We start from the raw sequence: 19,594 nt of genomic DNA, 5'->3' as shown, positions 1-19,594 counted from the left end.
CTGGTTAGCAGTCTGCAAAAAACTGAAACTAGATCCATGTATATCACCCTATACCAAGATTAACTCAAAATGGATCAAGGATCTTAATATCAGACCCCAAACTCTTAAGTTGATACAAGAAAGAGTAGGAAATACTCTGGAGTTAGTAGGTATAGGTAAGAACTTTCTCAATGAAACCCCAGCAGCACAGCAACTAAGAGATAGCATAGATAAATGGGACCTCATAAAACTAAAAAGCTTCTGTTCATCAAAAGAAATGGTCTCTAAACTGAAGAGAACACCCACAGAGTGGGAGAAAATATTTGCCAATTATACATCAGACAAAGGACTGATAACCAGAATATACAGGGAACTTAAAAAACTAAATTCTCCCAAAACTAATGAATCAATAAAGAAATGGGCATGTGAACTAAACAGAACTTTCTCAAAAGAAGAAATTCAAATGGCCAGAAAACACATGAAAAAATGCTCACCATCTCTAGCAATAAAGGAAATGCAAATTAAAACCACACTAAGATTCCACCTCACCCCTGTTAGAATAGCCATCACCAGCAACATCACCAACAACAGGTGTTGGCGAGGATGCGGGGAAAAAGGAACCCTCTTACACTGTTGGTGGGAATGTAGACTAGTACAACCACTCTGGAAAAAAATTTGGAGGCTACTTAAAAAGCTGGACATCGATCTACCATTTGATCCAGCAATACCACTCTTGGGGATATACCCAAAAGACTGTTACTCCAGAGGCACCTGCACATCCAGGTTTATTGCGGCACTATTCACAATAGCCAAGTTATGGAAACGGCCAAGATGCCCCAGCACTGACGAATGGATCAAGAAAATGTGGTATCTATACACAATGGAATTTTATGCAGCCATGAAGAAGAACGAAATGTTATCATTCGCTGGTAAATGGATGGAATTGGAGAACATCATTCTGAGTGAGGTTAGCCTGGCCCAAAAGACCAAAAATCGTATGTTCTCCCTCATATGTGGACATTAGATCAAGGGCAAACACAACAAGGGGATTGGACTATGAGCACATGATAAAAGCGAGAGCACACAAGGGAGGGGTGAGGATAGGTAAGACACCTAAAAAACTAGCTAGCATTTGTTGCCCTTAACGCAGAGAAACTAAAGCAGATACCTTAAAGCAACTGAGGCCAATAGGAAAAGGGGAACAGGTACTAGAGAAAAGGTTAGATCAAAAAGAATTAACCTAGAAGGTAACACTCACGCACAGGAAATCAATGTGAGTCAATGCCCTGTATAGCTATCCTTATCTCGACCAGCAAAAACCCTTGTTCCTTCCTATTATTGCTTATACTCTCTCTACAACAAAATTAGAAATAAGGGCAAAATAGTTTCTGCTGGGTATTGAGGTGGGGGGAGAGGGAGGGGACGGAGTGGGTGGTAAGGGAGGGGGTGGGGGCAGGGGGGAGAAATGAACCAAGCCTTGTATGCACATATGAATAATAAAAGAAAAATGAAAAAAAAAAAGAAATGTAAATGTACCTAATAAAAAAAAGCTTCAAATGATTTAAAGCAAAACGTGACTAAAGTAAAAGAAGACAAATAAATCTCCAATCATGGATATTTTCAAAAATTTGACAAAAACCTAGTAAGAAGACCTGAACAACACCTGTGGCCACCTTAAACTAAGTGACTTACAAAGCATCACACTGAACAAGTGCAAAATACAAAATCTTTTTAAGTATACAGGGTAATTTTACTAAGACAGATCATAGGCTAAACCAAGTGAGTCTCAACAGGTTTCAAAAGGCTGATATGTTAGCAAGTATGTCCTCTAATCATAACACAATTAAAGGAGAAATAAATAATAGTAGCATATCTAGAAGAGCTCCTAAGTATTTGAAAATTCAAATACATATTTGAGAATAATGAATGGGTCAAAGAATAACAAAATTTTTAAATATTTTGAACTGTATAATAAAAATACAAGATAGCAAAATTCGTGTAATACAGTCAGAGTAGTGTGTAGGGGAAACAATATAGCATTAATATGTGCTTATAGTGAAAAGGAAGGACTAGAATCAATTAGCTAAGTTTCTACATTGCTACAATTTAGATTGGGAGTATCTCCCAAAGGCCCATGGTCCCAAGTTGATGCCACTGGAAAGAGGTGGAAACTTTAATACATGGGGTTGAGTAGGAGGTCTTCAGGTCACTTGAGGGTATAGCCTTGAAAGGGATGGTGGGATTGGTCTCTTCCTCGTTATTTTGCTTCCTGGGTATGAAGTCAGTGGTTTTGCTCTGCCACATATTTCTGTCATAATGTGCTGCTATAGGCCCAAAGAAATGAGGCCAACCAGTTATGGGCTGAAACCTCTAAAACTGTGAGCCAAAAAAAATATTTTGTCTTTATAAGTTGGTCATCACAAGTACTTGTTATAGTAATAGAAAGCTGACTAATGCATACCTTAAGAAGTTTGAAGGAGGAGTGAAAAAAGAAGGTAATTTAATCCAAAATAAATAGAAGGACACAATGAGCTTAAGAGAGAATGTCAATGAAATAGAAAATCAGACGAAAAAATAGAAAAAAAAAGATGCAACCAAAAGTTACTATTTGAAAAGATAAAATTAATAAACCTGCAACTAGACTGATGAAGACAAATAGAGCACACAGATAACTAATGTCAGAAACAAAGTAGCAATAATTATTAGAAATCCTACATGTATTAAAAGAATAATACAGAAATATTATGAATAGCTTTACCCCAACAGTCTTCAACTTAGAGGAAATGGACAAATTTGGGGAAATGTGGTGTGTCATATGGAATGGAACTAAGGTCATTTCCCACCAAACATCAGCAGCTCAGGAGATAAGGGTGTAGCCTCGGGGTTGGTTGCATGTCTACCATGAATGAGGCCCTGAATTCTATCCCCATCACAGAAAAAAGAAGGGAGGTGAAGGAGGGGGAAAGGGAAGGAAGAAGGAAGAGGAAGAAGAAGGAGGAGGAGGGAGAAAGGGTGATGAAGAGGGAAGGAAAGAAGGAAGGAGGGAGGGAAAGGAGAGAGGGAGGGAAAGAAGGAGAGATGGAGGGAAGAGGAAGAAGGAAGAGAAAAGAAGAAAGAAAAACGAGGAAGAAGCAGTCAGCGGAAGGAATTAGGGGATTTGGACAGGCACCTGTGATTTTGCACAAATAGGCTTCACAAGAGGCACTAGAAACCCAGCTGTGCCACAGTGCCCAGCAATAGCCTTAATCTGGGACTACACAGAGCAAATAATCTTGGGAGTACATTTCTACTGAGAGAGTTCTGTGTTCCATGCTAGCTCATACTGTTGAGCAGGGCAGCTGAGAGGAACTCCATTACCTCCAGTCACAAACTACTTCTGTTGACTGCCTGAAGCAACACAAAAGCAGGAAGAAAAGGCTGAATAACCTGCAGACTTTGCTCTCTCCAAGGGGTGCATAGGATGCATAGCCTAAGAAGACACAGAGGCCCTGAGTTCAATCCCAGGGAGGTAAGGAGGGAGGGGGGGAGGAAGGAAATAAACAAATTAAATGCACTCAAAGAGAATACAAACAAACAGATGAATGAAATTAAGAAGACTATCCAGGATATGAAAGAGGAAATGAATAAAGATATGGAAATCCTGAAAATAATCAATCCGAAATAAACAACTCACTATCCCAAATAATTATTGCAATTGAAACTGTGGCGAACAGAGTAGAACAAGTTGAAAACAGAGTACCAGGTATGGAAGACAAAGTAGAGGAATTAGACCAAATAGTAAAAGATCATGAAAGAATGCTAAGAAAATATGAATGGAACATGCAAGCTATCTGGGACACCATGAAAAGATCAAACCCACAAATCATGGGTGTAGAAGAAGGAGAGGAGATACAAACTAAAGGCAGTGACAATCTATTCAATAGAATAATAGCAGAAAACTTCCCTAACATCTACAAAGAGAGAGTCACCCAGGTGCAGGAACCTAACAGAACACCAAAACCATCAGGACCAAAAAAGAAAAAGCCCAGACACATCACAATCAAAACATTCAGCACACAAAACAAAGAAAGAATTCTGAAAGCTACAAAAAGAAAAAAGGCAAGTCACATATAAAGGCAAACCTATCAGAATAACAGATTTCTCAACTCAAACTCTAAATGCAAGAAGGTCACGGAAAGACATAATTCAGGCCCTGAAAGAAAGCAACTATCAACCTAGACTAGTCTCCCCAGCAAAACTAACCTTAATTGAAGGAGAAATTAAAACCCTCCACAACAAGGAAAAACTAAAGGAATTTGTGACCACCAAACCAGCACTACTGAAGATACTTAAAGAACTTTTAAATATAGAAAAGAAACTAGAGTGAGACAGACGACTCAAGAAAGAATAAACCCTGTTGAGCAGGGGAACAAGAATGACTAGAAACAACAGGTACTTCTCAATATTAACACTGAATGTAAATGATCTCAATGCCCCAGTCAAAAGACACAGAATAGCAAACTGGGTTAAAAAACAAGACCTAACATATGTTGCTTGCAAGAGACTCATCTCACTGAACAAAATAAACATTTGCTTAGAGTCAAAGGCTAGAAAAAAGTTTTCCAAGCAAATGGACCCCATAAACAGTCAGGAATGGCCATACTCATATCTGATAAAGTAGACTTCAGATTAAAATCAATCAGAAGAGACAATGAAGGTCACTTCATATTAATGAAAGGAACAATTCATCAAGAGGAAATATCAATCCTAAACATATATGCACCAAACACAGGGGTACCCATCTACATTAAAAAACTCTAATAGCCCCAAGAGCACAGAGAGACACTAACACAGTGATAGTGGGAGATCTGACTATTCCACTGTCAGCAACAGATAGGTCATCCAGACAAAAGATCAGCAAAGAAACTTCAGAGATACTCCACACATTAGACCAAATAAACATGGTTGATATCTACATAGTATCTCACTCAACAACGAAGCAATACACATTCTTTTCTGCAGCTCATGGAACTTCTTCCAAAATAGATCATATTTTAAGACACAAAGTAAGTCTCAACAAATTCAAGAAAATCAAAATTACCCCCTGAATCATATCAGACCACAACAGAATAAAACTAGACCCCAACAACAAAAGAATCCCCAGAAAACATTCAAACACATGAAGACTGAACAACACACTGCTAAAAAACCAATGGGTGACTGAAGTAATAAGGGAAGATATCAAAAAGTTCCTAGAATCCAATGAAAATGAAAATACAACCTAACAGAATCTATGAGACACCGCAAAGGCTGTGCTAATGGGAAAGTTTATAGCTATAAGTGCCTACGTTAAAAAAACAGAGACTTCTCAAATAAACAATCTGATGATGCACATTAAGCTCCTAGAAAAACAAGAATAAACCAAACCCAAAACCAGCAGACAGAGAGAAATATCAAAGATCAGGGTCAAGATAAATGAAATCGAAACCATAAAAACTATATAAAGAATCAATGAAACAAAAAGTTGGTTCTTTGAAACAATTGACAAGATTGACAAACCTTTAGCCAACATGATGAAACAAAGGAGGGAGAAGACCCAAATTAATAAAATCAGGGGGACATAACCACAAATACCAACAAAATCCAGGGAGTCATTACAGAATAGTTTGAAAACTTATATTCAAGTAAACTGGAAAATCTAGATGAAATGGATAAATTCCTAGGTGCATATAACCAACCAAAATTGAACCAAGAAGATATTAACCACCTAAATAGTCCTATCACATACAATGAAATTGAAGCAGTAATAAAGAGCCTCCCTACAAAGAAGAGCCCAGGACACGATGGATTCATGGTCTAACTTTACCAAACCTTTAAAGAAGAACTAACACCAATACTCCTCAAACTTTTTCAGGAAATAGAAAGGGAAGTAACACTACCACACTCATTCTATGAAGCCAGCATTACACTTATTCCAAAACCAAACAAAGATGTAACCAGAAAAGAGAATTATAGACCAATATATTTAACAGATACAGATGCAAAGATTCTCAACAAAATACTAGCAAACAGAATTCAACAATTAATCAAAAAGATCATGGGCACATGAATTAAACAGGGAATTCTCAAAGGAAGAAGTACAAATGACTAGTAAACACATGAAGAATGTTCAACTTCTCTGGTTATAAAAAAGATGCAAGTCAAAAACGGTTAGAATGGCCATAATCAAGGATACTAACAACAACAAATGCTGGCAAGGATGTGGGCAAAACAGGAACCCTTATACGCTGCTGGTGTGGATGCAAGTTAGTACAATCACTATGGAAAGCAGTATGGAGATTCTTCAAAAAAAAACTAGAGATAAACTGCCACATGATCCAGTGATATCACTCCTGGGCATCTACCCAAAAGAACATAAGATAGGATACAGTAGAGACACCTGTACACCAATGTTCATCACAGCACTATTCACAATAGCCAAGCTCTGGAAACAATCCAGAAGGCCCTACAACTGATGAATGTATCATGAAATTGTGGTACGTATACACAACAGAGTACTACTCAGTCACAGGGAATAATGACATGAGGTTTGATGATAAATGGATGCAATTGGAGGACATCATGCTAGGTGAAGTTAGCCAGGATCAGAAACACAAAAGATGCATGTTTTCTCTACACATGGAAGATAAACATATATACAAAAACAAGCATGAACATATACAAACTCATGTAGAACATGTTTGCAACAATGGAACTACTCTATGGAACTCGGGGAAAGAGGGAAAGGAAAAGAGAATGATAGAGCATCAGTAGTATCACATACCATAAGATGTAAAGGTAGAGAATATAAGGATGTGTACTGAAAACTGTTGAAAAATGAGGGTGAGAAGTAAAGGGGTATGGGAAAGTATTCAAAGGGATTGAACAGACCAAAGTAAAGCACACCCACAATGAGTGAACATTGAGACACCCCTTTGAACATCAACTTAAATATTAATAACAAAAATCAGGACTGAAAAATAGACACAGTGTGTGAGGGAAGGGAGTACTAGTGGGAGGGGGTAGGGTAAAGGAAGGAGATCATGGTGATGGTATATGGTTGATGGACTTCATATACCTATGTGAAATAGAACTAAAAACTTCCTGCAATTGCTTTAAGTGGAATGGGGAGGGGAATAAGGGGGAGAAATGATGAGGACAATGTAAATAATGTACAATATAAGTCTAATCAGAATTGTCACCACAAATCCCCCCATATAATGAATATATCCTAATAAAAAATTAATAAAAAAAACTTTAGTAGATAATTCAACCTAAAGAATAAGGAATATAAAGGCCCCAGCCAACATCCCAAGCCCAAACAGGCATAGTTAGAAGGTCCTGAAGACCCACTCCTGTACTTTCACTCTGATAGCAACAAGAAATAACACAAAGGTAATGGGCATCACACCTATGAGGAACCAGAATAAAAGTTGCTCCCAAACTTTTTCAAAATGCACATTTCTGACAAAACTGTAGAAGTAAATATAGAAGGCATACCCATATAATACACTATCTACAACATACTTGTCTCAACTACTGTAGGGTTCCAGTCTTTTGAGATCTACAGATAAAGTGGGATCCCTCAGACTCTAACACTGTATGCATTGTGTCTAAACCAACTAACCAAAGCCAAAAGACACCACTGAGAAACCACAGTACAAAGGTCAGCTGGAATTAAATTCAACAATATATATCAAGCCAATATCAAAAGGAATATCATCAACAGAAGGCTGCTACCTAAGAAGGCTGTCTCACATAAAAAATGCAGGAAATATCTATCCCAACAGATGTTACACATTTCAACACAGAAACACAAGAAATATGAAAAATTGCAAGGCAACATGACTCCTTTCAAAGTTCATCATTCTCTAGTAACTGATTCCAAAGATACTGAAGCAGATGAAATGCCACACATAAAGAATTTTTAAATGATTTTTAAATAATCAATGAATTCAAGGAGGACTTAAAAAAATCTAACAAAATAAGAAGCTTAGTAAGTTAAATCACTCAGTTCAAAGCATCACCAACAGACTAGATCAAATGTAAGAAAGAACATCCACTCCTAAAGACAAGGTCAATGAATTATCACATTATGACAATAATAAAGAAAAAAATAAGAAGGAATGAACAGAACATGTAAGATCTATGTTAAAAGACCAAAACAATGGAAGTTGATGAGGCCAAAGACTGTATGTAGCCATACAGTGAAAAAGCACAAAAAAAGAAAAATGTATTCAGTGAAATAGTAGCAAAAAATTACCCAAAGATTGTGAAACACACAGCCATCCAGGTACAGCATGCATTTAGAACCCCAAATAAATGTGAATAGAAAAGAATCTCTCCATGACATATTACAGCTAAACTGCCCAAAGTACAGAACAAAAAAAGAGCATTAAAAGCTTCAAGAGAAAAGCAGTAATTATGTATGAAGTCAAACCCATGAGAATAATAACAGATTTCTCAGCAGAAACTCTAAAAGACAAGAGGGGATGGAATGATTTATTTCAAGCCCTGAAAGAAAATAACTGACAACTTATATCACCATATACAGCAAAGTCATCTTTCAGAATTGAAGAAAAAACATAGATGTTCCAAGAGAACCATAAACTAAAGAAATTTATGGCCACTAAAAGAACATTACAGAAGATACTTAAAGGAATTCAACACCAGAAAGAGGAGGCAAGATAAACACAAACAGAAATGCACAGGAAAAAATAAGTCTCAGTAGACAAATAGATAAGCAAATGAGAATTAGGAAATAATGAAACACTACTGACTAAACTGTCAAAACTCAAAGATAAATAAAGGAGAAAAAACATCCAGAAGAAAAAAAATGACAGAAACTAGTACATACATTTCAATAACAACCTTGAATATGAATGGTCTTAATGATGCAATTAAAAGATTTACACTGGCTGGTTGAATTTTAAAAAATAAGACCCAATAATTTACTGCTTACAAGAAACTCACTTCAACAGCAAAGACAGACTTTTTTAAAGTGAAAGGATGAAAAATGATGTTCTAAGCAAATGGAAACAGAAAGGAAGCACAAATACTCACATCCAAAAAAACAAACTTCAAGTCAGAATCATTCAGAAAAGACAAAGAAGGTCACTACACATTGATAAAGCAAATAATCCATCAAGAAGATGTAACAATCGGAAATATATACGCACTGATGTCAGAGCACAAAATTTCATAAACATATACTATGGGACATAAAGGAAGAGAAATACTCTATGCCAATCTCAACAACTGATAGATCATCCAGACCAAAAAAATTTTAAAAATAAGGGTTAAATTGTACTATATAACAAATGGATTTAACAGACATCTACAGAATATTCTATCCAACAGCTGCAAAATAAACATACTCATGGAACTTTTTCCAAAACAGGTAACTTGTTGGGTCATAAGGCAAGTCCTCACAAATATAAAAAAAGAAATAATTTCTCATATCTTATCATAACAGAATGAGACTAGAAATTGACAGCAACTACAAAAACTATACAAACACATGGAAACTGAAAAATTTACTTTTGAATAAATAGTCGATTACTGAAAAAAAAAATCAAGGGAGAAATTTAAAAACTTCCTAGAATCAAATAAAAATGGAAACACAACATAATGGAACCTATGAAATGCAGCAAAAGAAGTATTAAGGGGCAAATTTATAGCTATGTGTACAACATTTTTAAAAAAACAGAGATATATTAAATAACCTAATTATGCATTTCAAGGTCTTAAAGAAACAAGAACAAACCAATCCAAAACCAGTAGAAGTAAAGAAATAATAAAGATCAGTACAGAAATAAAGAAATAAGAGACTAAAAGAATACAAAGGATCAATGAAACAGAGCTAGTTCTTTGAAAAGATAAACAAAAATGACAAACTCTTAAGCCAAACCAACCAAAAGAAAGAGAAGACCAAATTAATAAAAGTACAGACAAAAAAGGGGAGAGGGATATTACACCAGATACCACTGAAATTCATGTGACCATTAGGACTATTTTGAAAGATTTTCTGTCAAGAAGTTGTAAAATTTAGAAGAGAGAGACAAAATTTTTAGACATGTATTATCTACCAAAATTGAACCAAGAAGGCTAGGCATGGTGGCTCATGCCTGTAATCCCACTTGGGAGGCAAAGACTCAGAGGATCATATTTCAAGGCCAGCCTAAGCAAAAAGTGAGACACCCATCTCAACCAACAAAAGCTGGGTGTAGTGGCATGTGCCTGTCATCCTAACTATGCAGGAAGCATAAACAGGAAGATCACAGCCCAGGCCCATCCAGACATAAATAAAAGACCCTTTTTGAAAAATAACTAAAGTAGAAAGAAATGGGGGGTATGGCTCAAATAGCAGAGCATCTGCCTAGCAAGCACAAAGCCTTGAGTACCAATGCCCATACTACCAAAACAGAAAAAGGATACAAAAAACCTAAATGGATCAGTAACAAGCAATGATACTGAAGCAGTAATAAGAAGTTTCCCACCACAACCCAGGACCAGATATATTCACTGCTGAATTTCACCAGACTTTAAAGAAAAACTAATATGAAGACTTGTCAAATTATTCCATAAAACAATAATGGAAAGAACTCATCCATAAAATCAGTCAGTATTCATCTACTACCAAAAACTAATGAGGACAAAACAAAAAAGAAAACTATAGACCAGTATCTTTGATGACCATATAGATGCAAAGATTTTAAATGAAATACTCACAAATCAAATTCAAGAACACATTATGAAGATCATATACCATTATCAAGCTGATTTCATTCTGGGAATGCAAAGATGGTTCAATACGTACAAATCAATAAACATAATACAGCACATAAATAGAAATAAAGATAAAAACCACATAATTAGTTGGGCACTGGTGGCTCACACCTATAATCCTAGCTACTTGGGATGCTGAGATCAAAAGGACCATGGGTCGAGGCCAGCCAGGGCAAGATCCCATTTCTAAACTAACCAGAACAAAATGGACTAGAGGTGTGACTCAAGCAGTAGAGTGTTTGCTTTGCAAGCCTGAAACCCTGACTTCAAGCCCCAGTCCCAAAGAAAAAAATAATAATCATTTCAATGGATGCAGAAAAAGCCTCTGGCAAAATTCAACAACCCTTCATGATAAAAAGCCCTGAAGAAACTAGGTATAGGATCACACTTCAACATAATAAAGGCTAATAGAACAAACCCCTAGCCAACATCATACTGAATGGGGAAAAACTGAAAACAATTCCTTTAAAAATCAAGAAAGAGACAAAGGTCTCTACTCTCACTATTTTTATGCAATATAGTACTTGAAATTTTAGCCAAAGCAATTAGGCAAGAGAAATAAATAAAAGGGATACAAGTATGAAAAGAAGTCAATTTATTCCTGTTTACAGATATAATTCTAAACTTAGGAGACTCTAAAGACTCCAACAAAAGATTCATACAACTAATAAACAGTCAGGCATGGTGCTTCACATCTATAATCCCATACTCAGAAGGCTGAGACAGGAGGATTGCAAATTCAAATCCAGCCTGGGCTACATAGTAAGATTCTCTCTTCAAAATAAAAAAAGCAAAGTAGCAGGATACAAATCAACACACAAAAATCAGTAACTTTTCTATACATCAATATTGAACTCAGGATAACAATCCCATTCACAACAGCCTCAAAAAAATACCTAGGAATAAGCCCAACCAAGGAGGTGAAAAATCTTTGAAATGAAAATTATAAAGGAAGATACTGTTGAAAATTCCAGAAGATGGAAAGACTTCCCATGTTCATGCATTAGGACAGTGAACATTATTAAAATGGCCATACTACCAAAAGTCATCTACAGATTCGATGTAATCTTAATCAAAATGCTATGACATTCTTCACAGAATATCAATCCTAAAATTTATATAGAAATAAATAAGATCCTGAATAAGCAAAGCAATCCTGAGCAAAAAGAGCAATGCTAGAGATATCACAATACCTTTGGGTTCAAGCTATACTGAAAAACCATAGTTATTTAAAAAAAAAAAAAAAAAAAAAAGCATGGCATTGGCATCAAAACAGATGTGCAGTGGAAGAGAAAAGAGGACCCAGAAATAGACCCATGCAATTACAACCACCTGATTCTCAGAAACATACACTGTGGGGGAAAAAAGGCAATCTCTTCAACAAATGGTGCTGGGAAAACTGAATAACCACATAGAAATGACTAAAACAAATCACTACCTATTACCCTTTGTAAAATAAACTCAAAATGGATCAGAGACCTTAATATCAGACCAGAAACTCTGAAACTACTAGAAGAAAACATAGGGGAGACACTTCAAGATATAGGCGTACACAATGAAATTCTAAATAGGATTCAAATAACTCAGGAAATAAAAGCAAGAACTGATAAATCTTAAGAAACTTACAAAGCAAAAGACACAATCGAGTAAAGAGACAACCTACTGAACGGGAGAAAAATTTTTCCAGATATCCATTTGACAGATTATTAACAACCAGAATATATAAAGAACTCAAAGAAGTTAACAACACTTTTAAAGATCAAGTAAGGACTTCTGGGAATATACCTGAAGGAAATGAAGTCAGCATACAAAAGCAATTCTTAGGTACCACGTTTAATGTGGTACTATTCACAATAGCCAAGTCATGGAATCAGCCTATATGTCCATCGATGGATGGATTTTTTTTAAATATATGATATACACAATCAAGATTTATTCAGTCATAAAGAATAATGAAATCATGTCAGAATAATGAAATCATTTGCCAGAATGCATGGAACTAGAGATTATCATGCTAAACAAAATAAATCAGACATAGGAAAGACAAGTATCTCATGTTTTCTCTCTTATGTGAGACCTAAAAATGTGGAGATGGAAAAGGGGGATGGGCAAGAGGGTCCTAGGAAGGTAGGGAGGATGGATATGATTAAAGCACAAGATATGCATGCATGTATGCATATAGAGGAAAACACAGGGAAACCCATTAACTTGTACAATATGAGGTAATAATTATAATTTTTAAAAAGACATGAACAAATTCTCTGAATGAAATACAGTACCAAAATGAACACAAGAAGAAACAGAAAATTTGAACACCCCTCATTATGTTATCATTGAGAAGTGCTTTTTAAAAAAAAAAAGTCACAATGAAATCCCCTTGTATAATTAATATATGCTGATTCAAAAATAAAATAAAAATTTAAAAATAATAAAAAGGTCATGTTTAAAACTACAATGGCCTATCAATAAAGAAATGTAAACTGTAACTTAAAATCTAGAAAAATACTCCAAGCCAGATGACTTCACAAATAAATTTTATCAAACAATTGAGAAATAATACCAATCTTATCAAACTCTCTCACTATATAGAGTAGGTGAAAACATTTTCCAGCTCATTTTATGAAAACATTATTACCAATACCAAAACTAGACAAAGACATTAATTACAAGGCCAAAAACTTACAAATTAATATCTTCACAAGTATACATGTTAGACTTGTCAAAAGTAATAAGCAAATCAAGTCAAGGGAACAAGAGTTAAATTAACGTTTTAAAAATCAATCCATGTGATTCAACATACTAACAGAAAAAAGAAAAAGTTCATTTGATACTCTCAATAGATAAGAGAAAAAGCATATGACACCACTCAACTTCCATTCATGATGAAAATTTCACTAAAATTCTAAGGGCATGTTTTCTAAGGGCATCTATGAAAAATCAAAAGCTAACATCATAATTACTAGTTTAAAAAAAATAGCATGCTTTCCCCCCATGTGATCAAGAACAAAACAAGAATGATCATTCCTTGTTGCTTCTGTTCAACATTGTAGTGAAGGTTTCTTGTAAAACAAGAAAAAGTAAAAGGCATATAGATTGAAACGGAAAAAGTAAAACAGCTTTATTCACATACAGATGCTACTTGAGAAACAGATAGGAAATTTAATCCTGGCCTCGGTGGTGAGGAGGAAGATTTAGTGAGACCCTATCTCAAACAAGTCAGGCGTGGTACACAAGTCTATAATCCCAGTTGTTCAGGAGGAAAAGGTAGGAGGATCTCAGTCTAAGGCCATCTGGGACAAAAATGTGAGACCCTACCAAAAACAAACAAAAACACCTGGGCTTAGTGGCACACATCTGTCATCCCAAGTTATGCAGGAGGCAGAAACTGGGAGAATCACAGTTTGAAGACAGCCCTAGCAAATAGCTTGTAAGACCTTATCTCAAAAATACCCAACACCTAAAAGGGCTGGCAAAGTGGCTCAAGTGGTAAGGCACAAGTGTAAGGCCCTGATATATATATATATATATATATATATATATATATATATATATATATATATAGAGAGAGAGAGAGAGAGAGAGAGAGAGAGAGAGAGAGAGAGAGAGAGAGAGAGATAAATGACCATCAGCCCAAAATGGTCAGCATCATTCTGTCATCAGGGAAATGTATAATCAAGTATAATAAACAACAGCAATAAGGAGATACTACTATATATCACCAAAATAACTAAGATGTACCATGTGTGGTGAAAAGGTGGAGAAATTAAATTGTTCATATTTTAATGGGAGTAAAAAATGGAAAACTGCCTAATAGTTTCTTATAAAGATAACATATGCTTACCATACAACCCAACAATTCCACTCTACATACTTATTTAACCAAAAGAAAAGTAATCATCTGTCTACATAAAGATGTGCGCAGCAATGTTTTCAGCAACTGTATTCTTTCTTTTTTAATTTAAAAAATAAGTCACAGAATTAAAATTCTATAGAAGAAAAGCATAAACTAATATAGTGAAATCTGGGCAAGGATACAAGAAAGGAATGGACTCAGCAATGAAGAACAGCAAGAAGAGCCATAATAAAAAGATATATTCAGATCATCATCTATCTTGATCTACAGTTTTCTCCATCATAGCCACAAAAGACCATCTGCACATTATAGTTCCCTTCCCTCTAACAGCTTTATTTTTAATCACCAAACCTGGAAATAACAAAAATGTCCTCCAACTGGTGAATAGATAAATAGAGATATCCATACAAGGGAACGCTACCCAACTACACTAAACAGCATGGATGAACTTCATATGTATATACTAATACAAAAAAGGCCCCCAAATCCATTTAGATAGTATTTTAGAAGAGATAAATTCACAGAGACATAAAACAGACCAAAGGATGGCAGGGGTAATGGGGGGAGGTGAAATGGATGAAAAATGGGTACAAGGTAATTTAGGGGAGTGATAAAACTGTTTTCTATCTTGACTTTGGTGGTCTATAAATTTATAGAACTGCACACTTTTTAAGGATTAATTTTTACTACTTTTTAATTATACTTCAGTAAACCTGAACAAAAAGAATATGTGAACCAAATAGATTCTTTTATACTGAAGCCAAATATCTCAGCATCTATATACAGAGAAAGAGCAAACACTCAAAAAAACATCCAAAAATGAGCCAAAATTATATCTAAAGGTACCAAATATTTTTCATTTTGACAAAATTTTAAATTCAACAGACACCTGTCAAAGTGTTATAATGTACAAGGTACCTATCTGGCATTAAAAACTGTTACAATGAAGTGACACTTAACAGTTAAGGCACTTCAAAACTATTACTAGTAAAACCCTCCCAATACTTGGAAGTAAGCTGAGACCCACAAAGCACATCTGTAAATATCTTCAGACAGAAGTAAACATCATTCAAATTATATAAGCTAAATGAAAGGAACAACTGTTCCCTGATATGAGATGACCAAAGAAAGGCTTCTGAAAGATGGCAGAGCACTGCATTGGGCAGAGGAGGCAGATACGTTTGAGAAACAGTAAGCAGATTGGAGTGGTGAGAACTGGAAGCTTCTAAAACAAGACCTGTTAAAATTATTCCAGAAAAGGAGAAAAGGAAGATAAAGAAAAATGATGGAGGGGGTGAATTTGACTATGATATATTGTAAAAACTTTTGTAAATGTCACAGTGCACCCCCAGAACAACAATACTAATAATATTGTTTTTTAAAAAAGGAACCAGAAGTTTCTGAAGAGCCATAAAAAAGGGAAAAAACAATCTACAAAAGAAAACTGAGCATTTCTTTGTCAAAAATAGCCCTGAATATCATCCAAATGTGCCTTAAAATTCACAAGCAGTCATACATGTTTGCCTACACACACACGCACACACACACACACTCTTATTCTCCCATACACAGTTTCTTTTTTATTTCTCAACTTGATGCTTAAAAGTGAGAAAATAGCAATCAAGACAGAAATTAAAATAGAAATGCTATGGCATTCTAAATCCAAATAGAGCTGAGGTGTCGCTGATCAACTGACTGTAAGATTCCATAAAAGCTAGAACTCCCAACTTTCAAAGGATCCATGCTCAAAAATAACATGGTATGACAGTGGGGAATAAGGGCCTTAGTGAGAACGGTGCAGTTCAGTTTCAGGTTGAAGCCTGAGCAAGGAAGATGACCAAATGCAAAAAAAAAGCTTAGCATGTCAGCATATGATTATAAGCAAGAATGAGCAAAAAACAAATATAATGTAGATAGTAAGAGCTGTCAGAGAAGGGAAGTACAAATATGGGAAAGAAGAACCTAGAATAAATCCTATGGTGTTGCATTAGAATTAGAGATATCTATGTGATATACAGTTGAGTGGGTAGGAGGATGGATGGATGGATGGATGGATAGAAACATATACACATATATATTTCCCAGTTCTTGGTCACTGAGAGAGCTTGGTAGAGTCTGGATTTCTTCATTAAAAGGAATCAAAGCTTCTTAGAAGAACGGCTGATTCCAGGGATATATAGAGAAAGTATAGGTGAGGTGGGAACATCTCCAGGAAGTAACGATTTTAAAAAATGACAAAGATATGCAAAATGACACAGGAGCCAACTTGTGGGTCTCCTGCTGGTCAGACCTACAACAACTTGAACAAAATAAATAATGATAGTAAGAGATTTCCCCTCAACAAATGATGATGATAACTAATCACACGTCTGAGAAGAACATAATCTACTCTGTCCCAAAGAGTATCTCTATACTTAATCATACATGCTTCTCAGGACTTATGAGCATTATCAAACATTTGTTCAATACTCACTATCACTTCTACACCTAAGATTCTAGCCTTCAGCTCCTGGTAAGTCATGACAACATGAGCACCTTTCTCTTTTAGAATTAGGCACCAAAAACCAGGCCAGGCAAGGAGGGAGAAGTGGCCACTTGACAAAGATGGCTCCAGGGAAATCACCATGCTACAATTTCTGAAGCCAAAGATAGCTTTGTCCATTGCAGCACAGTGCCCCAGCGATTGACCAAGACGACTCTGAGAATCTAAAGCAAAATTTCTAAGATCTCTGAATCAACAATGATCTGATTTTTAGAATATATTTGTTTAATGAAGTTGTTTTCTTTCATAAAGAAACAGAAGTTGTTTAATTTTACAGAGTAAAGTTTCTTCTGGTTGTTTTTACCTCACTTGGCCCTAAGTATGGTACAAAATCATTACATTGAAGGAAAGGGTTCAGGAAGAAAGAAACAGGAGAACCATGTTTTTAATAAGGTACTTCCTTTTCCACTATGGAAACTATATTTCTGAGCAACTACATTCAACTCAGTATCATTTCCAATTTATATTTCACATAAAGTCATGTTTCCTTTCAAACAGACAAGATTTCAAATGTTCCCTGGGGGCTCTGCACACATGAACTGCACTTCCATGGTTCAAAAGTGACACAACAGAAGAAGCTATTGTCAAGTCTGACTTCCTCATATGAAATTACCCTGGAGGAAACATGCTTATGAGATTTAACTGAAAAAAAGTAGAGAAGAGTAGAAAGAAACCTAGCCAGGAGCTATAAAATGCAGAACTGTATGTGTGTGCATGCTTACAATAATACAAAAGCAACCAGATTATCTGCATTGTGGTTGACAGTTTCAAGCTAAGACCTGCCCAGAGATGTGAGGAAAGTTACATTAACAAGAAACTTCCCAGTTAAGTGTCTAACCACACATAAAAAACACCATCTCTTTTAGCATTTTCTGACTTGCTCTGCGGACAGCTAAGCCAGGTATATCAAGGAGAATGCTATTTTTTCAACAAAGTAGAACAAGAAACAAAAGACTCTGGGGTCACACAGCTACAGAGCAGCCCCAAACAGTGCTTTCACACAAGCTGTCAAAATCCCTTCTTAAAAGAGCTGCTCTGACACAAGGGAGGGGTGAGGACAGGTAAGACGCCTAAAAAACCAGATAGCATTTGTTGCCCTCAACGCAGAGAAACTAAAGCAGATACTTTAAAGCAACTGAGGCCAACAGGAGAAGGGGACCAGGAACTAGAGAAAAGGTTAGTTCAAGAATAATTAACCTAGAAGGTAACACACATGCACAGGAAATTAATGTGAGTCAACTCCCTGTATAGCTATCCTTATCTCAACCAGCAAAAACCCTTGGTCCTTCCTATTATTGCTTATACTCTCTCTTCAACAAAATTAGAGATAAGGGCAAAATAGTTTCTGCCGGGTAGCGAGGGGGTTGGGGGGGTGGTAAAGGAGGGGGTGGGGGGAGGGAGGAGAAATGACCCAAACATTGTATACACATATGAATTAAATAAATAAATAAATAAAAGAGCTGCTCTGAACTCACCTATGATTTGGGTCCTATGCTGGGTCTGGTGATGCATTTTTTTAAATTTAACCAATGGTGACCCTTTAGATGTTGAGTAACTTTCTTTTAACCAGTAATTTTATAAAACATGAATCTAGAAATTTAAAAATTCATATTGGTTTATATGAATCATTTTTAAGGCTATCATCATTCCCCTACTTTCATAGAAGCATAAAAAATGAGTTCAATATAGGCCAGTTCTGCCATATAACCTCAGTTCATGCTACTGCAAAAATTCTTTTGAAAATTATTCTGGGCAGAGATTTCTGTATACAAAGTATTAGCCAAGAATAAATTTTTGCAGCTAACTTGTAAACTCTTTAAAATTGCATTTTATAATGGAAATACTGACCAATGCTTTACCCTAAAAGCTCTGTTTTAATTTTCCAGCTTTTCTAAAACACTAAACTATGAACTCAAGGTCAGAGATGCAAAAAGAAAACTTTTTTTGGCAGTACTGGGGTTTGAACTCGGCCCCACACTTGCTAGGGAGGCACACTTAAGCCATGCCCCAGCACTAAAATTATTTTTAACAGACATAAATAAAAATATGCTTTATGGATTAAACATGCTTATGTGTATTTGATAACTGTTATATTTAATTTTGTGAGTGTTTTCTTAAATCACTGAGACAGGATTTCAATAAGGGGAAGACTTACCCCAAGGATCCTTTGCATTCAATGACTGACTTAAACTACCTGACTTTACACCCATTCTTCCATGTATAAACAGAGTCTAGTTCTTGTTTTCACACATGGGAGAAGCAGAGGCATTATATAACTTCATATTGACTCAAAAAGAAGGAAAGCTGTATACCAGCATGAGCCTTAAAAACTCTGGAACAGCAGGAAACTATTTTTGGAAGCTGATACTCAAAACAAAGAAAATCCACAATAAGGACATTCCAGTGCACAGCAT

At 35.7% G+C, this 19,594-nt stretch overlaps 1 protein-coding gene across 11 annotated transcripts in view; it reads right to left on the bottom strand.

Moving 5' to 3' along the window:
- Window positions 1-19,594, bottom strand: part of Dis3l2 (DIS3 like 3'-5' exoribonuclease 2) — a 370,364-nt gene that overhangs the window by 271,684 nt on the left and 79,086 nt on the right. The window lies entirely within an intron of this gene.

The sequence above is a fragment of the Castor canadensis genome, chromosome 4 (genome assembly GCF_047511655.1).
Source record: "Castor canadensis chromosome 4, mCasCan1.hap1v2, whole genome shotgun sequence".
In the NCBI taxonomy this organism is placed as follows: domain Eukaryota; kingdom Metazoa; phylum Chordata; class Mammalia; order Rodentia; family Castoridae; genus Castor; species Castor canadensis.
This window is presented reverse-complemented; position numbering and strand designations above follow the sequence as displayed.